The following is a 24,861-nucleotide window of genomic DNA, read 5'->3' as shown; positions in this document are numbered from 1 at the left end:
GTGTTTGTGTGGATTTGCTCTGGTGTCCTGCCATTTTACAAAGACATGTGTCTGCAGTATTTCTCCCTGGACCTCTGCTGAAAATTGTTTTTGTTCCGTCAGAAGTAAATTTGACAGGCATTTGAATTTCAGACTTCATATTCTTCAGAAAATACATAGTCACACAGCCTAAGTTTATAAGATGAATATTTGAAATGTGTCCTTATTTTTGGGACTGTATTACCCCATTATTGGCTTTGTCCAGGTTTTTTGTGCTAAGGTTGACAGCTATGGCAAGAACTAAATTCACTGAATATGTTTGAGGGCTGTATTCCCTCATTACTGGGTTTGTCCAGGTGTTTTGTGCCAAGAGGTTGACAGCTATGGTGAGAACTTAATTCATTAAATGATAGCCATTTAAGTTTCAGTCTTCCGCTCTTTCACAAAGCAGCTGATTTGGCATAGTGGTAGGTTGCTCTGACTGTTTTGCACAGGGACCTTGGCAGTAAAATGTATGGTGATAACACAGCATTTTTCTTTCACAAAGCAGGTGATTTGGCATAGTGGTATGTTGCTCTGACTGTTTTGCACAGGGACATTGGTAGTAAAATGTATGGTGGTAACACAGCATTTTTCTTTCACAAAGCAGCTGATTTGGCATAGTGGTGTGTTGCTCTGACTCTTTTGCACAGGGACCTTGGCAGTAAAATGTATGGTGGTAACACAGCATTTTATTCTAGCAACTTTCCAAGATTATACAAGCAATGTTTAATGTGTCCCTGGTTTTTGGGCTTTTGACCACCCCCCAATAAATTTGGCTTTTTCCAGATTTCTTGTGCTGTGAAGTTGAGATGCAGTTGAGTATTGAGTAGATTTTACAAGGAGCTGAGAGCTGCAGGGGAAGAGAAGTTTAGTGCTGCTTATGCTAAGTCACCTTGCATTGTTAATAGCACAACAGGTTGTGTACTTGCTTTTGATGCAAAAGGTTGTTGGTTCTACTACCACAAGGGGTGAATGCTGCCGTACTGAAAAAGTTAAGATACTAACTATGAGCCTGTTATCAGTTTGCCATCCATTTCCTATTGCAATATTACTAGCTTATCATTTTTAATGTAATATAGGCAATTTATTCCTCAGGGGCATCAGCCACTTTATTTTTCGAAAAAAAATGAAATATAAAGGTGTTTGCCAGCAGCAACCTCTTCATTAGTTACAGATTTATTTAATGTGGGATTATTTAGATGACTTTTTTACTTCTTCAGAGATTGTGCATATTTACTGATAATGGTGGACTGTAGAATTGTGCATATTTACTGATAATGGTGGACTGTAGAATTGTGCATATTTACTGATAATGGTGGACTGTAGAAGTTTGAGTAGACTTTTATGATGGAAATGTTCTGAACTGGGCAGTTTTGTCATTATGGGTGCATGCATTTTGTTTCATTGTTTACTGGAAAGATGTTCTGAATTGGACAGTTTTGTCATTATTGGTGCATGCGTTTTGTTTCATAGTTTACTGGAAAAATGTTCAAAACAATAGAAAGGTGTATCAAAGAGCACATGTATGTTTCATATGCAAGGGGCCTATGATTTGAAAACAGCCCAGAATTAATCTTTATCTGCCACTGGTAAAATTTATTTTCTTTGAATGTGGGTTTCAATGCTGTTTCAATGAATGTGAGTTTCAAGGGCAGAGAAGTTTTAATGCTAAGTTTGTTTAGCAGATGTCTTAGTGTTTGTGCTGTAAAATGCAAAATAAAACTTTCAAATGAAGCCCAAATCATCATAGAAGTAAATCAGTATGCACATTAGTGTTTATGGTAAATGGAGTGAAATTGCCAAGTAATGGATCATTGGAATGGCTGCAGGGGGAGACTCCATTCGACCATGATTTTGTGAGGTGGAAGGGCGGCAAACTTAAAGACAGCCCCAGCTGAACTATACCTCCCAACTGTCCAGATTTTCAAAGAATGAATAGATTTTTGCTTCTTATTTTTGGTTTGTTCCTCATAAAATTTGTGGTTTTCTGGCAAATCATTTAGGAATTAAGTCATTAAATAATGACACACTAGTTTCAGATTTCATAACCTTCAGAAAAATGCATGCTAAAGTAAGACCTGTTGTTCAACTGTCTCAGTTTATACAAGAGCAATTTTTAGTACTGTTTATATGTTCCCGCAATATATTTGGCCTTGTCCAGATTTATTGCATTAACAGGTTGAGAGGTACATGCAAATAAATTGCTTTATAGAATTAGGCATAGCCAAACCTCTCAACTGTCCCTGATTTTGGCTCAAAATGTTGCTCTTCCCCCTAATAATCCCTCCACAAAATAGCAATTTTGGAAGAAAACATGGAGGGTTTACAATTAAGAAATAACTGTAATAATCAGAGTTATAGATTACTTTTATTTCAGAAATGCATGTAGATTCTTTTATTTTGTCAGCTGCTTAAGTTAGCAGTACTAATATTAAAGTGTCCCTTCTTTGACAGGTTCCCAGCTGTATTGTGTGGCTATTTTATATTTTTACATCACATTTTTGGTCCATTTTTCATAAAATTGTGGGGGGGTTTTGGCAAATTAGTGACAAATCATTAAAGATTGTAGTTAGAAAATAATGACAGACATTTGAGTGTCAGATTTCATACCATTCAGAAAATTCATACTAATGCAAGACCTATTCTATTATCTTTCTAAGTTTATAAGAGCAATATTTAAAAATTGTCCTTATTTTTGTGCCTTTGTCCCACTTCTTTGTATGGCTTTGTCCAGATTTCTTGCTCTGAGGTTGAGAGGTATGACAAATATGTCAGGGCCATCACAGTCAGCCAGAGACATTTCAAATTGTGACATGCTTGTTGCACCCCACTCCCCCATGTAGTGACTCTGGATGTGTTGAAGCAAGGCAAGGAGTAGTTATGCAGTGTAAATGTGCAGAGTATCCCCCCCATCCAAGGTAGACACAAGTACTAGAGTGGCTTTTCATCTGTCCTTGATTTTTGCAGAATGGTCTGGTTTCTGTCATTTTTTTGTACTGTTGATTTATGCTTATTACTCAAAGTGCCTGTTGCTCTGTGTTTAAGTAGCAATACTTTAATGACCATCAGGTAAGCTTGGCTGAAATCGTAAGATGCAAGTAAGCTTTAATAAGCATACTGTTAAAGAATTGCCAACATTGAAAGCCTTTCTGTTGTTGCCATGTAGAGAATACTTAACTAGATAATGTATAAGCCTTGGGTATTGAAATGCATATGACAGTATTTGTAATAAAAGACAGGATTACATTATTTTAAGAAGCTCATTACACTTGGAGACTTCCAGTCATCTCTGCAGGCTTTACCCATAAACTAAACAGAATGCCAGTCATGTGGTCCATAACCTGTACAGTAATCCTTTTAAGCAATGTATCTTGAGCTTATTTCTTGTTTGCTTTTCATTTTTTACTTTAATCATGTTTTCCCCATGAAACAAGTAGATAGTTGTCAGGCAGCAGGTCTTTTTTTGGATAAGAAACATTTTTACAGGTGGGGGCATCAGAGATTTCTACTTTCAGCATGTTACTTGGTACTTTAATAAAGCTGAATATAAATTATAATTAGAACTGCAGTGCAAGAAGTGGTTTGAGTTGAGTGCTGCTTGTTTTTCTTATACTTGATTTTGACTGGCTTTCCATTAATGTATTTAAAAAGTAATTTATTTTTTCATGCCTCACAACCTTTTTGTTTCCATCTAGATATTAAGTAAGCTATCATGCAGCCAATGCATTTAAATATTTTTATTCTTTTACACTTCATTTTGTCTTGATTGGACTTTCATAATGACGGTTTGGCACCCAGGGCAGTGTATTTAGTTAGTTTTTGTGGTTTTGAGCATAGCTCCTACCCTTTCTAGTTGACCACACCCCTTCCCATTGACCCCACCCATTCAGCTGTCTCCTGCAGCCCCCCTTTGATTTGAAGTCACCAGCCGCCACTGGTGTATAGGAAGCTCACTTATTCTAATAGCTTCCTTCATTATGAAAGTTCCCATCCCTTCCATCAAAAGAAAGCGGTTGTAAAAGGACAACTTGTCCGTGCGGCAAGAATGTAATCTCTTTTTACTTCTTTTTTGATGGAGATTAACACATTAAAGGACATGTTTTTAAAAAGATCTTATCCTTCAGAATTAATAGACAATATAATACAGGAAGTGACTTATAAAAGGAGAAATGGGTTTTTTAAACCTATTTTAGATAAATCTATAGAAGAAATTAATTGTTCTGATAATACTTTGATTGAAACATCTCAGAATTCGATTTGTATTGTCCATAACAATTTTTGCCCAACATTTGAACAAAACACCACCTTTATTACATCTTTTTCAAACACCACTGGTTTAATAAAAAAAGTTTTGACCAAAAATTGGACTTTAATTCAAACTGACCTCACTGTATGCCATAAATTAGGCGATAGACCCATTTTTATTTTTAGAAGAGGGCACAATTTGAAAACTTTGTTAGAGAGACCTTTTAGGAAACCAGTTATTAATCCTGGTATGTATAAATGTGGTAGGTGTAATTTTTTGCAAATATATAAAAGTGGGCAAGAAGTTAAATATAATAGGACAACATTTTTATATTTTGGATAAATACAACTGCGAAACTAAAGGAGTGGCCTACTTGGCTTCATGTGATAAGTGCAACTGTTTCTATATAGGTAAAACTGAGAGATCATTGAAACAGCACATATATGAGCACATGTATAATATTTGTAAAAACAATTCCAACAATGCTTTGGCTAAACATATTATTGAGAATAATAACCACTCTTTTTCATTTTCCATTTTGGAAAAAGTTGTTCTTGACAGGAGGGGTGGTCCATGGTCTTTAATTTTGGAAGAAAAAGAATTACTTTGGCAATTGCGCCTTAATTCTTTGAATTTTCCTGGTCTTAATGATAATTGTAATGTAAAATGTTTATTAAATCTAAAAGCTTTAGACAGATGAGCTATTTAGGAATACACACACAACAATACATTTGTTTGTGAATATTCAGTTTGATTTATTACAAAAATATGAGATATTTCTTTAATTTATGAAACAGGAACTGATGTCAATTTTACATTTATTATTTAAATGATTTATTTGTTGTTATTTTTGTATCTGATGAAGTTTGACAACATTGCCAAACGAAAGCGCTAATAAAACTTTTAAATCTTTCACCTTTTAGTCTTGGAGTGAATGGCCGACCTTGTCTTTTTGGTTTACTTAAGTCTTTCTGGAATGTAAAATTTAATGAAGATAAAACAAAGGCTATAGCCGTAAATTATATACCCACATACAAATTGGTTCAGCAATACCCATATTTTTGGGGACATGATTAGCTGAAGAATTTAGGAGTATGGATTAAAAATGCTTCTGCTATGGTAGCTAAAGAGATGTGGGATGAGACGAAACAAAAGATAGCACAAAAGCTGAGAAATGGGAAACTCTTATTTATGGATATGGATATTAAGATGGCAGTGAAAATGTTTTCAGTCCCTTTAGTCTTATGTATGGGTCAGGCATACTTTTATCAACCTGAGGAGAAGTTGTGGATATTAATTTAAAAGTTGTCAGAGAGAAAGAGAGAGAGAGAGAGAGAAAGAGGGCAAGAGTTAAGTGGGATAAGTTGATCCTTCCCATAGAGCAAGGTGGTTTAGGTTTACCTGATCTAAATGGATATTTTAGAGCTACACAGTTAAAGCTCATATACGTAACACAAGCAGTAGGTTATAATTCAAAATGAAAAAGGATGATGAAGAAACTAGGCGGAAGTTCAAGAAACAGAGTAGGATTTAGGATGCAGATCCTTAACGAGAATAATAACCATGCAGAACTTTATATTACTAAAGTAGCAGCAAGTATTTTAAAAAGTAAGTCAATATGAGTGGAGAAAGCAGATTTTGCCAGTAGGGATGACAACAAGTAGGTGTACAGAAAATAGGCAAGAGGGGGCAGGAATTTAGTGGAGAAACTTGGCAAAGGAACCAAGATATTTGGAGCAAATAACTACAGCAGGAAAGGTAATAGAGTGGGATGAGGCTAAAATGACATTTTTTTGCAGTCTACAGACTGCCTTCCCTACCAGGGCTTGATCTCAGACTACAGGCAACGAGAAAGCTATAAGGGAATTTTAAGTGAAAGACCTGTTCTGATAGAGTTTGTATTTAAATCTAGAACAGAAGCAGCTGTTAAACAAGGGATAATAGTGGGGCATATAAAACATTGTATGATGACTATAAGAATCAGTCAGAGGAGGTTAGAAAAAAATTGGGAAGAGAGACCAGAAAAGCAATTTACAAGAAAGCAATTTGAAAACATGTATGGCTCCCAAGTATGCAACCAGGTCCAGAAGGTTTAGGATCTTTGGAGGTGTTTGTTTAGGTATTTTTATACCCAAGTAGACTTCAAAGAATTTTTCCCGAGGTAAGTAGCAAATGCTGGAGGTGTGATGGAGAAGAGGTAATCAGCATCATATGTTTTGGGAGTGTGATGAGTTGGCAGATTTTAAAAATTCCTTACAGAGTACTTTAGCAGAAATATAGGGTGAGCAAATGGATGTAAGTAAGGAACTGATTCTTTTTAGCTGGGATACAAAATCAGAATTGCTTAGCTATAGTAAGGCCTTATTACGTTTAATTTTGTTGGCTGCCAAAAAAGCAATAACTAGAAAATGGAAATCGACGTGTTGGATTTTATAAAAGAGATAAAAATTAGAAGAGGGATCTTTAGAAAAGAAAAGCAGCAAATTACATTGACATAAATGAAAATTGTGGAAACAATACATGCCTAATAATGTTCAGGTGGAGAAGGAGGAGTGAGGTTTAAGGGAAGGCAGGAATTCAGCAATTTTTTGTAATGCTGAACTAAAGATAGTAGCAGAAAAAATATATGTGATGTATATTGAATTTAAATGAAAACAAATATGGTTTGTTTTCTGTTGTTTGTTTGCCTATGTCTTAAGTGATAATTTAATAAAGGTGTTTAAAAATTATACTGTAACATTGTCTGAACTATGAAAACATATCTACTGGTACTGTAAGATCATGTACCTATACAAATTGTTTTATAAGCAAGTAAAAGTCTACTGCAATAAACACTGGCAATTTCCACTAGTAGTTCTTAAAAGAAAATGGTTTAATGATTGGTAGATCAAACTTTAACTAAATATTATTAGGTTTGAGCCTCAGTGTAATAGGTTCACAAAGAATTACAATAATTGTAAAGTGAAGATTGGAAATGTCACAGTGAAAGCAATGATGTATACAATAATAGTCACAGCAGGTATCTAGAGGGCTTAAATTAAGGTATTTATAGAAGCAAAAATAAGCAGAATGCAATGGGTTGAAAGGCAATTAAAAGAAGCTAAAATGGCTATGCAGGAGTACTTAGAAAACAAGAATGGACATAGATTTTAAAATTAACTATTTTTGACAGAAACCTGTAGCAACCATTTTTGGGCTTGTTTGAGACAAAAAAAAAGGTTGAAGGGCTGATAACCAAGTTCAGGAATTATATCAGAATGGTAAGGGAGAAGTGGATACAGGAAATTTCTGAAAGTAATGGTAAATTATTGCAGTATAGCGCACAATGTAGACAAGATGTACTGGTTATGAGCAAAATTCAGAAAATGATAATATACAGAACCTACTGATATTGAAAATAATACTATACAGAACCAACTGATATTGCCAACATCCGGGCATATAGGTTTCAGTGCTAACATTACCCCCTTCTCACTCCCTAAAGGGCCCATCTCTATACTGGAAGAATGCAAAGTTCCTGTAATCACGGCTGCACAGGTAAAAAACAAACTCTCCAAAGCCAAAAACACAGCATCCATGGGACCTGACAACATCCCAGGCTGCATTCTACATGAAATACAGAATGAACTGGCACCCCACCTAAGTACCATGTTCAGTCATAGCCTCACCTCAGGCTTTGTGCCCACTGAATGGCACACAGTGATGATTATCCCACTCCACAAAGGGGGAGCCACCACGGACCCCGGGAACTACCCCCCCCCCATTAGCCTGACAAGCCTGGTCTGCAAGGCCATGGAACTTATCATCATGGAACTTATAAACAAAGACATTGGTAATCTCCAAACTCTGGACCCCACCCAGTTCGAGTTTGTAAAAGGCAGATCATGTCTCCTAAACCTGATAGACTTCTTTGAAGCAGTCACCAAAGCTGTAGACGAGGGTAAGGTGGTTCACACAGCTCACACAGATCTCGCCAAGGCTTTCGACACCATCCCCCACTCTGGAATTATAGATAAACTCACTAAACTAGGTATAAATTCCTATGTCACAAGATGGGTTGCCAACTGGCTCACTGACAGAACCCACACTGTGAAAGTAGCAGACTCCAAATCCAACTTTAGACCAGTGACAAGTGGAGTACCACAGGGTCCAGTCCTGTGTCCTCTCCTGTTCCATTATACATGTGGAAAAAGAAGCAGAAGATGAGTCTTGCTAGTACATTTTAACAATATTTTTCTAGATGGAAGATGCCCCCTTGACTTGGAAAGCAGTAGTTCTACAAAAGAAGGGGCAGGATCTCCTTGATCCAGGATCATACAGGTACATTTCAATTCTGAATCATGACTACAAAGTGTTCATGATGATTTTAGCAAAAAGAATGGAAAAGATATTGACAAGAATAGTAGACATTGGTTAGTGTGGATTATAGAAGGTAGGCAAAGATTTGACAATATTAACACAATCCTTACAATTTAAAAGTATGTGCTGATAATAATACAATGTTAATGGGTTTGAATATTAGAAAAAAAGTGTTTGACTGAGTGAGATGGAAATATTATGAAAAAGATATTTGAGGCATTTTGGTTTCCACGGACATTTGCAATACTAATATCTAAAGAGGTGCTCAACTAAGCGAAGTGTTGTGGTAAGCTGTCTGAAGAGTTTAGCCTTACAAGAAGAACTAGGCAAGGATGTCTACTTTCTCTATTACTCATTACTTCATGTTTAGTGACATTAGCCAGGGTCATAAAACAATAAAACTTAATTGGGTATAAATGGAGAAATACTAACACGAAAGTAGCCCTTTTTTGCAAATGATACATGGTACCAATCCAGAGCATGACACAAAAATTATATTTGATAAACTGGAATATTTTATTAGTATAGTAGGATATAAAGTAATGAAGCAAAAACAAAGGTTATAATGAATTATGTTCCAATATATAACTCGGTGCAAGGTTTCCCCTTTATGGCATCATAACAAGATGAGATGCTTCTGAATTTTGTTGCAAGGGGACATTGAGCAAGCAGCTAAAGAAATATGAGATGAAAATGCTCAAAAAATAAGTCATATAATAGTGTGGAAATTGTTATTTGTGGACACCAACAATAAGATACAAGAGATTCAGAGGTTATTGTGCCCAACGGTTATTTGTGTAGGTCAGGCTTGCATGCATTAACTTGACAGATCAGAAATGGAAGAATATATAAAAGGAAATTATAGCAGACTTTTGGGATAACAAAAGAAAGAATACACTGGGGAAAATAGTACTGACAAAAGGAATAGGGTAGTTTAGGGCTTCAGACTGGAGGCATACTATAAGGCCACACAACTTAGGTTTAAATATTTGATGCATGGAATGCATGCCCAAATGGAAGCACCAGATAGGTGAGCTGGAAACAGGATCACACATGGATATTCAGGCATATCTAAAAGAAATATAAACAGTGTTATGAACATCCATAAATACATAAAAGTATTAAGCACATTTTTATGTTAAAGTTAAGTTAGACCTTGGAAAAAATAGAAAAACACCTACAGGTTATACTATCTATGTATATGTCTGTATGTATGTATCAAAGACCAGATGATCAAAGTTTTAAAACTTCTAACATTCTGAATCGAGATCGCCATACAGCACGGAATGGAAAATTTACCATTTTCCTTGCTGTAGTGTGATGTCGGAGTTGGTATATTTAAGTGGCAGAGGATGTGGGGGAACAAGGGGGCTTGCCCCCCACACAAAAACATAAAAGAAGACTTTTTTTTTAAATATGATGTTCAATGTTTCAAAACTTTGATCATCTTGTCTTCGATTATATGATGTTTGATGTACAATGCAGTATAAAGGAAAAATACCTTGAAATGAGTGGAGTGAAAAATTAAATACAGATAATTCATTTCCCTCCACTGATCTGTTATACATTTTAATCCTAGCTATGTAACTAAATCATGAAAATTTAGAATTCTGCATGGAAATGTTTGCACAGATATTACTGTACACCGACGAGACTGGAAAAATGTTCATGTAGACAGGCAGCATACATTGGAGGTTTAATAGTTCAGAGGTTGTTGGGTGCATATATTTTGGGAATATACAGTGCTGCTTCAGTACAAAAATGAATTGAATAATATGGTAAGTCTTGTACATAAAAAAGAATTTAACTTCTGTATATAGATGTTTTTTATTCGAGTTGATATAAAATAACATACTGAAGAGGGTAAAAATGTTACTATCTTTAGTGTTGATGATGGCTAACCAAGCTATAAATAGAAAATGGAAAAATAAAGACAAACCAAAAAGAGAGATGAGAAAAAGATGATTACAAAGATTAAAAATATGGAACTAAAATTAGAAATATAGAGCTGAGAACTATTACAGATCAGCAACATAATTCCATAGTACAAAAACAGTCTGTATGGGATTCTGAAATGGGAATATACTTGAAGACAACATTGATACATGGCAAAATATCTAAGATAAATATCTATTTAATAAGGTAGGCTGCAATAAAAACTAAGAAGTCACTTGTTCAGTTAAGATTTGCAATACAACAAAAGTAAAGCAATATGGTCACTGGTTAATTTATGATATCAAATTATGTTGTAAATAGTTAATTTGTCTTTTTTAACTACTTTTTTTTTTAATGTGCAATGTTAAATCAAATTTGAAATTAAGATGATAGAATAGTTGATCTGGCATAGTTGCATTTACGTGCTTAACAATGGCAAGTTACTGAAAGTTGAATGTAAGCACTGATTGTCTGACATGATGCTACTTTATTGGTATTGTATGAATATATGACTAGCGATTGGTACTGAAATAACAAGTACACCATGAGGATTGCACAGTATGTAAAATGAAAATGATGTAGTAAAGCATTTACATCGTGTATAAAAACACTTATTTATCTATGTATATGTGTGTCATACCTCTCAGTTCCTTTGCTCAAGAATTCAGGACAAAGCTATGAATAATGAGAGGACAGGGACAGATTTTATATATTCTAATAAACTTGGACAGTTGTTAGAATAACAGGTTTTGCTTAAGCATGCATTTTCTGAAGGATAGCGGCTCTGAAACTCAAATGTCTGTCATTATTTAAGGACTGCGATCCTTAATGATTTGCCAGAACAGCACAAGATTTACAAGGCACAGGCCAAAAATATCAGAAAAATAACTGGACGTTCTGCAAAATTCTGGATAGTTGAGAAGTATGGTGTGTGTGTGTGTGTGTGTGTGTGTGTGTGTGTGTGTGTGTGTGTGTGTGTGTGTGTGTGTGTGTGTGTGTGTGTGTGTTTATGTGAGTGTGTGTGTGTGTGTGTGTGTGTGTGTGTGTGTGTGTGTGTGTGTGTGTGTGTGTATAAATTATATATATTGTTTGTGTGTGATGCAAACAAAGCATTTAACACATGCCATTAGAAAATAGAACAAATACATTCTCAGTTTTCCTATATATTTGTTAAAAACGGTGAATGAGTAATAAGTGAAACTCTATAGCATTATTAGGGTAGAAAGAAATCCTTTCAGAAAGACTGGCTAGGGATTTGCATAAAATTAAGATGAATTTTAAAAGTATAGGGGAATTAAGATAGAATGAGATGTGGAAGAAACTTTAACATTTTTTAAGAAGGATTGGCAAAAGTTAAAATGTTGCAGAGGAGGATCGCTTGCAGATCAAGAAGAGGCACAGCTACAAAGCACAGACAACTAGGGGTATAGAAAACAAATGAGAGGGCAGGACATAACTGGAGAAAACTAAAAAAGGAGCCACCTTACTAAGAATAATTTATAGAGAATGAAGAAGCCATCCAGGTGTTTGTAATGCAAGTCAGGGAATTTCTTCGATGGCAGAGACTTTTTTAAGTATATCTTTTTAACTGCTTAGACTGTAACCATCAGGCCTCCCCGGTACTGCCTTGGCTGTGGTTCCCTGCTGATGGTGAATCCACCTCCAGACCTGCTCAACAGGGAGGTCTATTGTGTGAAACTGCCAACATCTGCACAGGCATCAGAGGTGGCTAGGTTAGTGTTTAAGTAAACTAATCACACCATTGTGTTGATGGTGTGCACTCCAGTTTCACCACAAGGGACACCTGTGCTCCTACCATATCTGCACATGCGAGGTCAGGAGCTATCATCACTGGCTTGAGCAGCCACAGAGTACAACCCTCTCTACTGGCCACTGCTTTCAGTGGTATGTGAAACCTCCATTTCATTCCAATGGAGCTGTAGAAACAGCCAACTGAGAAACCACCAAACTCCCATCCAGGATAAGCACCAACCATAACCCCCCCCCTCCCCCGCCTTCTCATCAGTTGATCTGAGCTCCCACTCAAATACAGTTTGCTTGGGTTATAATTAGAACTTTAGCCTTCTGTGCCCTCAAGTAGACAACAGATGCTGGATATGAATGAGAGAAAATTAGGAACACATTTGCAATTAATGTATGGAGTTAATTGAGTTTAAGGACACCATACAGAATGGCCTGACACAGTTTGGGGAGTTGTATTATATTAACTAAGGAGATGCCATTGAGTTGATGTTTAGATTTAGAAATGTCAAGACTCAGTAAGGCCTTAGAAAGTATAATTTTACTTGCAACCATAAAAGCAGGTACTCAAAAGTAAATATCAAAGATTTAAACCAGTTGTCAATGAAGTACTGAATATAGACATGGTGTCTTTGGAAGATGGTAGAAATAATTTTCATAAAAATAAATGGACCATTTAGAATAATATAAACAAAATAGTAGTCAAATAGATGACTAAAATTAAAATAAAATAAGAAGTTTGGTAGGAATTGAAAAGTATTTTCTAATGCACAAGAGTAAAGGAATAGAACTATGTTGGAAACTGTATAGAAAGCATGTGTGCAATAATGGAAAGTTTTATGATCTTTTTTACACTATTAATGTACGAGTTTATTGTAATGTTTGAATAAAGCTGTTTAAAAATCCCTTAATAAGTATCCACAATGTTAATTAGTAAATTAGTAACATACTCTATATCATTTTATAATTATCATGCTCATTTTCTTGTTTGCTTTGTCATATAACATGCTTAAATATTAAAAGTTAACATTTTATTTCAGGCAATTAACTTGTACCCTGATCCCATGCGCAAAAATGGGAAAAGGAGTTATAGATGGATGGATGGATAAAACATCCATTTAAAATTACCTTTTTGTGACAGTTGCAATACATTTTGCTCCACAATCATACCAGTTAAACTACTTAAACCAAGATAACTTAGAGCCACTTAGAATAATAATTTCATGGATATGGTACTGCACCCTTTACCACTCACCTCTCAGAGCTTACTATCTTTAAGTCAGCAAAGCATAGCCTCATACACTATTTCAGTTCAGATAGATTCCACATGTTCATCTAGAGCCACTTAGAATAATAATTTCATGGATATGGTACTGTACACTTTACCACTCACCTCTCAGGGCTTACTAGCTTTAAGTCAGCAAAGCATAGCCTCATACACTATTTAAGGTCAGATAGATTCCACATGTTCATGTAGAGCCACTTAGAATAATAATTTCATGGATATGGTACTGTACCATTTACCACTCACCTCTCAGAGCTTACTAGCTTTAAGTCAGTAAAATATAGCCTCATACACCATTTAAGGTCAGATAGATTCCACATATTCATCTAGAGCCACTTAGAATAATAATTTCATGGATATGGTATTGTACCCTTTACCACTCACCTCTCAGAGCTTACTAGCTTTAAGTCAGCAAAGCATAGCCTCATGCACTATTTAAGGTCAGATAGATTCCACATGTTCATCTAGAGCCACTTAGAATAATAATTTCATGGATATGGTACTGTACCCTTTACCACTCACTTCTCAGAGCTTACTAGCTTTAAGTCAGCAAAGCATAGCCTCATACACTATTTAAGGTCAGACAGATTCCACATGTTCATGTATAGCCACTTAGAATAATAATTTCATGGATATGGTACTGTACCCTTTACCACTCATCTCTCAGAACTTACTAGCTTTAAGTCAGCAAAGCATAGCCTCACACACTATTTAAGTTCAGACAGATTCCACATGTTCATCTAGAGCCACTTAGAATAATAATTTCATGGATATGGTACTGTACCCTTTACCACTCACCTCTCAGAACTTACTAGCTTTAAGTCAGCAAAGCATAGCCTCATACAGTATTTAAGTTCAGACAGATTCCACATGTTCATCTAGAGCCACTTATAATAATAATTTCATGGATATGGTACTGTACCATTTACCACTCACCTCTCAGAGCTTACTAGCTTTAAGTCAGCAAAGCATAGCCTCATACACTATTTCAGTTCAGATAGATTCCACATGTTCATCTAGAGCCACTTAAGAATAATAATTTCATGATATGGTACTGTACCCTTTACCACTCACCTCTCAGAGCTTACTAGCTTTAAATCAGCAAAGCATAGCCTCATACACTATTTAAGGTCAGACAGATTCCATATGTTCATCAGTCAGATGATATTTATATAACTGTTAGTCACCTATGAACCATCTTCATAACATAACTATTAGTGTCCAAAAGTCTCTCAGGTAGCCACTCAAATTCTTCCCAATGCATATCTGACAGAGAACACTACCACTGTACCTTCTCTTTGTTTGAACTCATTCTCCAGTTATCTCCCATTTCAATAGTTTCACAGCCATAATTAAGATTCACAGTTGGAAGTGATATAAGGCTATGCAAACGGTAATGAATTATAATAATGATGATTCTGGCAGCTGCCTGGGCCCACAGCTCTAATGTGGCTAATGGCCACCAGACAGAATAATTTAATTTTTCAAAAATATTTGTTATTTTGAGAAATGCACACTTATTCTTTAAAATAATAAAACATGATGGGCACAGAGTATTCCCTCACCATACTATTTGTATAAAAATAAATATATGTTCTTTACTTAAAAATAAATCTGTGCAGTTACAACTTTCTGCTTATTGATTTCTTAAGGGTATTTGAGAAAGTAGCAAACATACTAGGAATATTAAATAGTATAATGGAGAATTATAGACTACTATATAAGATTGTCATAATGTGAGGCAACTTTTTGGAGAAATGCAGGCTGGCTGTGTGTGGTTGAAAGCAACTTTTGTTCCCTCAGTTTAAAAGTTGACTTTGCTTTCTGGCTACTTTAGGGTATAAAAGTTGAAGCTGTCCCTGGCTTTGCCACATGTTTTCATCTGTGTCTCATAAAAGTTTGTTTTTCTAACAAATCATTGAAGACTGCAGCCACTAAATTTGGGAGGCATGGGGCTGGCTTTGGAAGAAAGCAACTTAGCCTTTTGTCATTTGATAAATTTAAAGCTTGGATTCATGAGTCTGTTGTGTAATTCTGTAAAATACATTGGATTTTTTTTTCATTGGCAACTTTATCAAACCTGGGACAGTTACAACTTTCTTTCATACAATGAGTGTGGCTTTACATTATATTTTGGTCTCTGCCTCATAAAATCTCTGTTCAGACTGTATTCACTAAATGAGGTCAGACATTTGACTTTTCGACTTCATATCCTTCAGAAAATGCATGACAATGCAGAAATAGTTCCCTAACAAATTCCTATGTACACAAGATTGGTAATTTATGGAAAACACAGGACATTGCTAGTACATTTGTGTAGTTGTAGAATGTTACACTGGTGGAGTAATGTGGCAATTGTTGCCATAATATCCTGAAGGTTTCTGGAGGGTGGAGGAGCAACATTTTTAATTACATTTGTAAGGGAGCTGTCACCCTTTAACCCCCATTGCCATCTTAAGTAAAGTGGTTGTAGGGGGTTGAGGGAGGCAGTAACCCCTCCTCAGTTATAAACAAAACTAAGGAAAGAACAGTGATGTAAGCTGAACTTGCCATACCAGTAGATAATCGAATGATCACTGCTGCAGTAGCCTTAACTATATGGGTTATATCCTGCCAAGGATATAAGAGCCAGACAGCTTCCAAAACTTCAGGGCACCTTCCATGTGTCCAGGTTGTCAAGCAAGTCGAGTTGACTAAAAGACAAGTTTGGGTGCAAAACCCTTCACAGCTTTCCTGCCAACTTTAAGAGGGAGGCTGAGCCCTGAAAGGACAATGATAGGAACAACAAGGCTGAGCCCTGAAAGGACAATGCTAGGAACAACAAAAATAAATGTCTGAGCACCTAATTAGCATAACACTTGAATACCAAGTAGCACACAACTCTTCCTAGTTGTAGTAGGAATGTCATATACTACTGAGAAGTACATTTAAAAAAACAGTGTGATAAAATGATGGAAAATATAAGCAAATTATGAAAGAGACAGTGTAAAATATGTAGACTTTAATGAACTGTATAGGAAATTTCTACCACAAAAAAGGGAAGTTATAAGATGTATGTCCTCCTTGCATAAATTGTTGCCACTAGTATGTTGGTCATGCAGTGTGGTCTTCTGTATATTACACAGCTTCAAAAATCGCATATGATGAAGGGGTAAATCAAGCTTTAAAAGGTGGACATACCTCCAAAAATAGGGAAATCATAAAATTGGCCTTGAAAATAAGAATGTTCCTCTAAAACAGGGAAAGATGAGAGGTCTGCATTATGTCCTGTAACATTAATTGCTTTCTTACTATGCTGCCATTGTGTGAGTTGTAAAAGCTACATTGTTACTTTGAATATCTGTGTCTAATGCCATTATCAGTGGCATGGAATAGCATAACTGGATAACCACTAACATGCATTGGGACAATTTCAAACCCTGTTCATGTTTCTACCTTATCGTAGGTAGTTGCATTCTGTGTAAAATGGTTACATAATCACATCACTATTTCATCAAAACTAATCTGATCTAAAAAATACCTTTGAAATCTTGTTATATTGTTTTGTTTTCTTTCAAATTGTACTCCTCCCAGATACCACCTTCAAAATGGAACTGTTAGTAGGGCTACCCAGTCAACAAAATGTAAATAAATGAATAGCCAGAATTAGCTTTGACTCAAATTATGATATTCCTTTAGGATCGTTGATACTGGCGTTTATTATAGTTATAGGTGATGGAGGCAAAAGACAGTAATGTGGAGTTTGGAGGAGTTTTGCCCACCCACATAAGAATTTGCTTTGAAATCTGCCCATTAGGTCTGCTTGCATTAAATGAGTGTGCTGTAAGTATGATGGTTGGCAGCTAACTGAAGCACATCCATAATGTATAACTATTCTTTAATGTCATGTATAGTACAGAGCACTTATAAAGGACAGACCAAGTTTAAATCAGTGGGCTTTCAGGTAGCTACCTCCACTTTACAGATCACCCTTCAGTCACCGGCAGTCTTTGTATCTTACCACTCCCTCAGTGTAGATCCCAAGTTGCCACTAAAGGTCTATTTTCTTGATTGTTCATTTTTAAGAGCTTCATGAAGGGCAGTGCAAAAGGTCTCGCTTAAATCCATGTCCAGAGAAGCAGGTAAATTACTAAGTTCTGCCTTGTGTTACATTATGTTGTACACCACTGAAAGTTTTTATAAATTGAGTGAAAAATGGTTCCATCTATGGAATTAGATTAATGTTTTACCATTAATTACAAGCAACTATCAGCAAATTATGGTACATGTGTAAAACAGACAAATTTGTTCTGCTATAGAGACTGCTGCCTTTTTTTCCCTTCTTATAATAGCAAACCAGAGCTTATATAAAAAAGGACACTGTATACATTATTCATCATTTGCTTGACCTTGGAAGGGTATCAGATTTGTTTTGCTTGCTTTGCATGGAAACAGATATCTCTCCTCAATTAACAAGCTCAATAAAAGTCAGAAAGACCCAAATGATAAATATACTTTGAAATTGTATCCACCCATAAGAGCAGAAAATGAATCAATAACAAGAGATGTCAAGCACTAATAAGGTTACTCATGTTTATTAGTACTTAACATCACTGACGTACATGCATTTTGTGTGTGTGTGTGTGTGTGTGTGTGTGTGTGTGTGTGTGTGTGTGTGTGTGTGTGTGTGTGTGTGTGTGTGTGTGTGTGTCTGTGAGTGTGCATATGTGTGTGTATAGGAGGTCTGCTTGTGTAAAGGGCAGACACAAACTGTGAATTGTTCCATAGATTACATAACTGAGGTGAGCGAAGTAAAATGAGATATCAGTTTGTGTTTTATGAGTGAAAACACAGCTCCTTTTAGTGATATGATACTTGTTCTCATGGTTTGGGAAGAATATTGCGACTGCTTATTATGAAAATGAAAAATATAAAGTTGTTGCAGATTTCCAAGGGGAAATATGCCAACACATCTCATACAGAGAAAGATAGTTTAGAGAAACCAGGAAGGGGGAAGAAAGGGTAAAATATTAAATGAGTATTGAGTTTTAGAGGCATATTACCCTTGCACATTCTGCAACCAACAGATGGCATCAAATCATGATAGGACACAGGATAAAAACTATGGGCTATTAACAAGGTGCGTCAAGTAGTCCAGCGTTAGTTTCTCTCAGCCTCCATTTACCTACTCTGTGACTGTCAGCAAGTGACATAAGTAGTCAGTACTCCGACCTCTCCTAATGGACACTTGGGTCTTCTGGCCTTCAGTAAGCAGATAAAGTAAATATTATGAAAAAATGTGCACAACAGAGACCTGCAACTTTAAATGGAGTTTTATCTTGTGGCCACCCATAAACCGAGTAGAGACTTTTGGAAGTACTATATGGCTGATCACTCAGTTAGCCCAGATCCTCATAAGCAGAATTAAGGATTTACAAACTAGCATATAAAAAAACCTCAAGGATCCTGTGAGTTAAGGCTCAGAATATGCATTTATCATTAACTCAAAGGTCTTCTTGTACACTGCAAATAAAAGGTCCTAATAAATCATCATGCTCAGAACATAACTCCATATCTCCAAGAGCCTGAGCATGGGACAGAAAGCAGCAAGCCTGTCTCAGTTAGAAGAAACGTTACTAAAATTGTGCAGCATATCCTTGCACCAACAACAACAATGAGCAGCTAATATTAGACCTTGGCCTAACCTTTAAACAGCATGCATAATCTACTACCAATAATGTGTTGAGTCAACTCAAATTATCCTACAAAAACTCGCATTTACTCTCACCTGATGCATGACAGTCGGTAGCTAGAAACATGCTAATAACCAAATTAGAAAACAGTCTATTAGTTTTCATTCCTCATACAATATCCGGTTACTCCAAACTGCTGAAAGTAAAATTTGTCTCTTTGTACTCTTAACAAGTAACCACACCCACCACTATGAGCTATTAAAAAGATTTAAATGACTTCCAGTGCAGTCAGGACAAGTACGCTAACACTCAACTATTAAAAATTGTTACTCTACTATACTGCCCACTTTTCAAAACTCTGCTAGCTGTTAAAGAACAGGCATACACACTCAGAAGCTTGCATTTAGGTATCACAGTCTTAATAAGACCGTCTTTCAGGAGGGCAGTTGGAGAGAAGGCACTGAATAAACTAGCTTCGGTGACATGGAATCACTTATCTATTAACATTACTAAAGAAAATATATTAAAGGGCTTCAAAAACAAAGTCAAATACCTACTGAATTCTCAGTCTTATACTTGTTTCAAAGACAAGGGATTAGCAAAGTAAACCATTTCTGCAACTTGCAGCATAAGATATTACTTTTACTTGTATTTATAAACTCTGTACAAATCGTATACCTCATTAGTTAGACTGATATTTCTCTGTTATATCAATATATTTTTTACACTTTGTATGTCCTTTCTGCCAGAATTAATTGCTTGTTTATTTTGTTCATTCTACTGGCAATTTTATGTACCATAACTTTATCAAATGTTCTTTGCCACTGGGGATGCACAAGCCAGTGCATTTCTTTGTGCCGGTCCCAAGCCCGGATAAATGGGAAGGGTTGCGTCAGGAAGGGCATCCGGCGTAAAACTTCGCCAAAACTTTTCATGCAGTCACCAGTTACTATTTACATACCGGTTCGGTCGAGGCCTGGGTTAACAACGACCGCCACCAGTACTGTTAGCCAACAGGGTGCTGGTGGAAATTGGGCTACTGTTGGCCGAAGGAGGAGAAGAGGCGGAAGGCATGGCCGAAGGCAGGAAGAGAGGAGAAAGGCTAGGACTGTGGTAGTGAGGGTCGGAACTTTGAATATTGGTAGTATGACTGGTATAGGGAGAGAGCTAGCTGATATGATGGACAGAAGGAAGGTTGGTATATTGTGTGTGCAAGAGACCAGATGGAAGGGAAGTAAGGCTAGGTGTATCGGTGGTGGGTTCAAATTGTTTTATCATGGTGTGGATGGAAGGAGAAATGGCGTAGGAGGTATTCTGAAGGAACAGTATGCTAATAGTGTTTTGGAGGTGAAAAGAGTGTCGGATAGAGTGATGTTTATGAAGCTGGAAATTGATGGTGTAATGATGAATGTTGTTAGTGCATATGCTCCACAAGTTGGGTGTGCAATGGATGAGAAAGAAAAATTTTGGAGTGAATTGGATGAAGTGGTGATGACTGTACCCAAGGGTGAGAGAGTGGTGATTGGAGCAGATTTCAATGGGCATGTTGGTGAAGGGAACAGTGGGGATGAGGAAGTGATGGGTAGGTATGGTGTTAAACAAAAGAATACAGAAGGTCAGATGGTAGTGGATTTTATGAAAAGGATGGACATGGCTGTGGTGAATACGTATTTTAACAAGAGGGAGGAGCATAAGAGTGGAGGAAGATGCACACAGGTGGATTATATCTTATGCAGGAGGGCCAGTTTGAAGGAAATTGGAGACTGTAAAGTGGTGACCGGAGAAAGTGTAGTTAGGCAGCATAGGATGGTGGTTTGTAGGATGACATTGGTGATCAAGAAGAGGAGGAGGAAGAGTGTGAGGGCAGAACCAAGAATCAAATGGTGGAAATTGAAAAAGGGTAATTGTGAGGTTGAGTTCAGGGATGAGTTAAGGCAGGCAATGGGTGGCAGTGAAGAGTTACCAAATAGCTGGATAACTACAGCAGAGCTAGTAAGGGAGATGGCTAGAAAGGTGCTTGGTATCACATCTGGACAGAGGAAGGATGACAAGGAGAATGGTGGTGGAATGAGAAAGTACAGGAGAGTATACAGAGAAAGAGGTTGGCAAAGAAGAAGTGGGATTGTCAGAGAGATGAAGAAAGTGGACAGGAGTATAAGGAGATGAGGTGCATGGCAAAGAGAGAGGTGGAGAAGGCTAAGGATAAGGCATATGAAGAGTTGTATGAAAGGTTGGACACTAAGGAGGGAGAAAAGGACCTGTACCGATCGGCTAGACAGAGGGACCGAGCTAGGAAAGATTTGCAGCAGGTAAAGGTGATAAAGGATAATGAGGGAAACATACTCACAAGCGAGGAGAGTGTGTTGAGGAGATGGAAAGAGTACTTTGAGGCTTTGATGAATGAAGAGAATGAGAGGGAGAGAAGGTTGTATGATGTAGGGATAGTGAATCATGAACTACAATGGATTAGCAAGGAGGAAGTAAGGATAGCTATGAAGAGAATGAAGAATGGAAAGGCTGTTGGCCCAGATGACATACCTGTGGAAGCATGGAGGTGTTTAGGTGAAATGGCAGTGGAGTTTTTAACCAGATTGTTTAATGAAATCTTGGAAAGTGAGAGGATGCCTGAGGAATAGAGAAAAAGTGTTTTGGTACCGATTTTTAAGAGTAAGGGTGATGTACAGAGCTGTAGTAACTACAGAGGGATTAAATTGATCAGTCACAGCATGAAGTTGTGGGAAAGAGTAGTGGAAGCAAGGTTAAGAAGGGACGTGATGATTAGTGATCAGCAGTATGGTTTCATGCCGGGAAAGAGCACTACAGATGCAATCTTTGCTCTGAGAGTGTTGATGGAGAAGTACAGAGAATGTCAGAAGGAGTTGCATTGTGTGTTTGTAGACTTAGAGAAAGCATATGACAGGGTGCCTAGAGAGGAGTTGTGGTATTGTATGAGGAAGTCAGGAGTGTCAGAAAAGTATGTAAGATTGGTACAGGATATGTACGAGGGTAGTGTGACAGCGGTGAGGTCTGCGGTGGGAGTGACGGATGCGTTTAATGTGGAGGTGGGGTTACATCAAGGATCAGCTCTGAGCCCTTTCTTATTTGCAATGGTGATGGACAGGTTGACAGACGATATCAGACAGGAGTCCCCGTGGACTATGATGTTTGCAGATGACATTGTGATCTGTAGTGAGAGTAGGGAACAGGTGGATGAGACCCTGGAGAGATGGAGATATGCTCTAGAGAGAAGAGGAATGAAGGTCAGCAGGACTAAGACAGAATATATGTGTGTGAATGAGAGGAAGGATAGAGGAATAGTGAGGATGCAAGGAGTGGAGGTGGCGAAGGTGGATGAGTTTAAATACTTGGGGTCAATAGTTCAGAGTAACGGTGAGTGTGGAAGAGAGGTGAAGAAGAGAGTACAGGCAGGATGGAGTGGGTGGAGAAGTACCTGTAAGAGTGAAAGGGAAGGTCTACAAGAGGGTAGTGAGACCAGCTATGTTATATGGGTTGGAGAAGTGACATTAACAAAAAGGCAGGAGTTTGAGCTGGATGTGGCAGAATTAAAGATGTTAAGATTTGCACTGGGTGTGACGAGGGTGGACAGGATTAGGAATAAGTATATTAGAGGTTCAGCCCAGGTTAGAAGGTTTGGAGACAAAGCCAGAGAGGCACGATTACGTTGGTTTGGACATGTGCTGAGGAGGGATGCTGAGTATATTGGGAAAAAGATGCTAAGGATGAAGCTACCAGGTAACAGGAAAAGAGGAAGGCCTAAGATAAGGTTTTTGGATGTGGTGAGAGAGGACATGCAGGTGGTTGGTGTGACAGAGCAAGATGCAAAGGACAGGAAGAAATGGAAACAGGTGATATGCTGTGGCGACCCCTAACGGGAACAGCCGAAAGAAGATGATATATATATATATATATATATATATATATATATTAATACTATGTTAATGATTGTTTAATATATTCATGTCTATCCTCTGCACTTTATGGAGTTTGGATCATGCCTAAAAAGAGTCAGACTGACCAGTCCACTTAATTGGTTAAATTGAAATAAACACACATATGAAGAAATAAAGGTAAGAATTCTCAGAAGCATGTATAGTTATGTGGTAATGGAGTAAAAGGTGCAGAGAAACATGCACACACATTTTGTTACGATAGCATGCAAATGAAGTACAGTGTAATAACTGCATAAGGACAGAGGAAAGCAAATCATGATTCATAGCTTGGTGTGAAATGATGGAGACACTTGTATATGAGTATAAAAGCAGAGAACACACCAAAAACTTATGGCAGCAGCAGCAGCTGTGCTACCTGGTATTTGATTACTAAAAACAGCCATCACCCTGGTGTGCAGCATGGCTGCACATGTACCAAAAATATTACACACAGAAGAATGCATTAACAGACATACAGGTCTGGGAATAGCTGTGTGTTAACAGGGATATTATGAAAGCAGTCGAATACATATATGACTCAGACTGCAACTGGAAGAATATGTGCACATTATTTACTATTTGATAACTGGATAGGTGGACTGATCCAGAAATCCCAGTCACCCAGCCAATACCTTTGGATGCAAAACATATGTGTTGCACTTACCATACTGGCTATAGGAATATTTCAGAGACACACTGGGGACACTCTGCGTACTTTGAAGACTTTAGCTTGTAGGCTATTCAGGACCTTCCTCAATGTACTGTTCCACATGTAAGTATACACATTTATTTTCCCAGTACATCATGGGAGAGAACCACTACTGTCTATGACTTCTGTGAGATAACCTACCTCCCTGAAGGGTTGAAAATCATAGACTGCACCCATGGGGCAATAAAGGCCCCACCTGGTGTCCATGGGCAATGTTACATTAATAGGATAGGCTACACTTCCATCAGTTGCCATGCAATGTATGATACAGATGGGCTAATAGCAAATGCGCACACGGCACCCTGGCAGTGCTTCTGATTCCCACATATGGAATACAAATCACCGTTATCACCGCTTCCTTCATGGAGACCTTACATAGGGTCACTGATAGGTAAGTGCAGGCATAAGGATGTACCTATATATCCACAGCCATATATATAAGAGGAACAGGACACTAACCCCTCTCAATATCTCCTCCATGTCCCTCGTGTTACAGGTGACACAGATTACCACTTGAAGCCCTGACTGACATCCTTATGGAAGCCACAAGGTATGAGTGCCTACAGCATGTCACCCACACTCAAACCAGAAATGTGGCTAAGTGTGTGTTCAGCCTGCCAAAGTCAAAGTTCTGCTGTCTGGATACATCTTGGCTGGCACTGCATTACATGTTTACTACAGCATGCCAGATGTTCATGGCACACTGCATGCTGCACAACATGATTCAGTATTGGCAGGCAGATTAGGCAACATTTCCCGACCCTCCTGCAGTGCAGTAGCAGGATGTGTACTGACACAGATGCCAGCAGCAACCACACCGCACAACTCCAGACAATGATTTCCACTGCATGTGGCAGTACAGGCAAGCAGCAACATTTGATCCACCTCTATGGACCTTGACAGGTATACAATGGTAGTGTAAA

This window comes from Protopterus annectens, chromosome 6.part0 (assembly GCF_019279795.1).
Source record: "Protopterus annectens isolate FY-2018-M chromosome 6.part0, PAN1.0, whole genome shotgun sequence".
Classification (NCBI taxonomy): domain Eukaryota; kingdom Metazoa; phylum Chordata; order Ceratodontiformes; family Protopteridae; genus Protopterus; species Protopterus annectens.
This window is presented reverse-complemented; position numbering follows the sequence as displayed.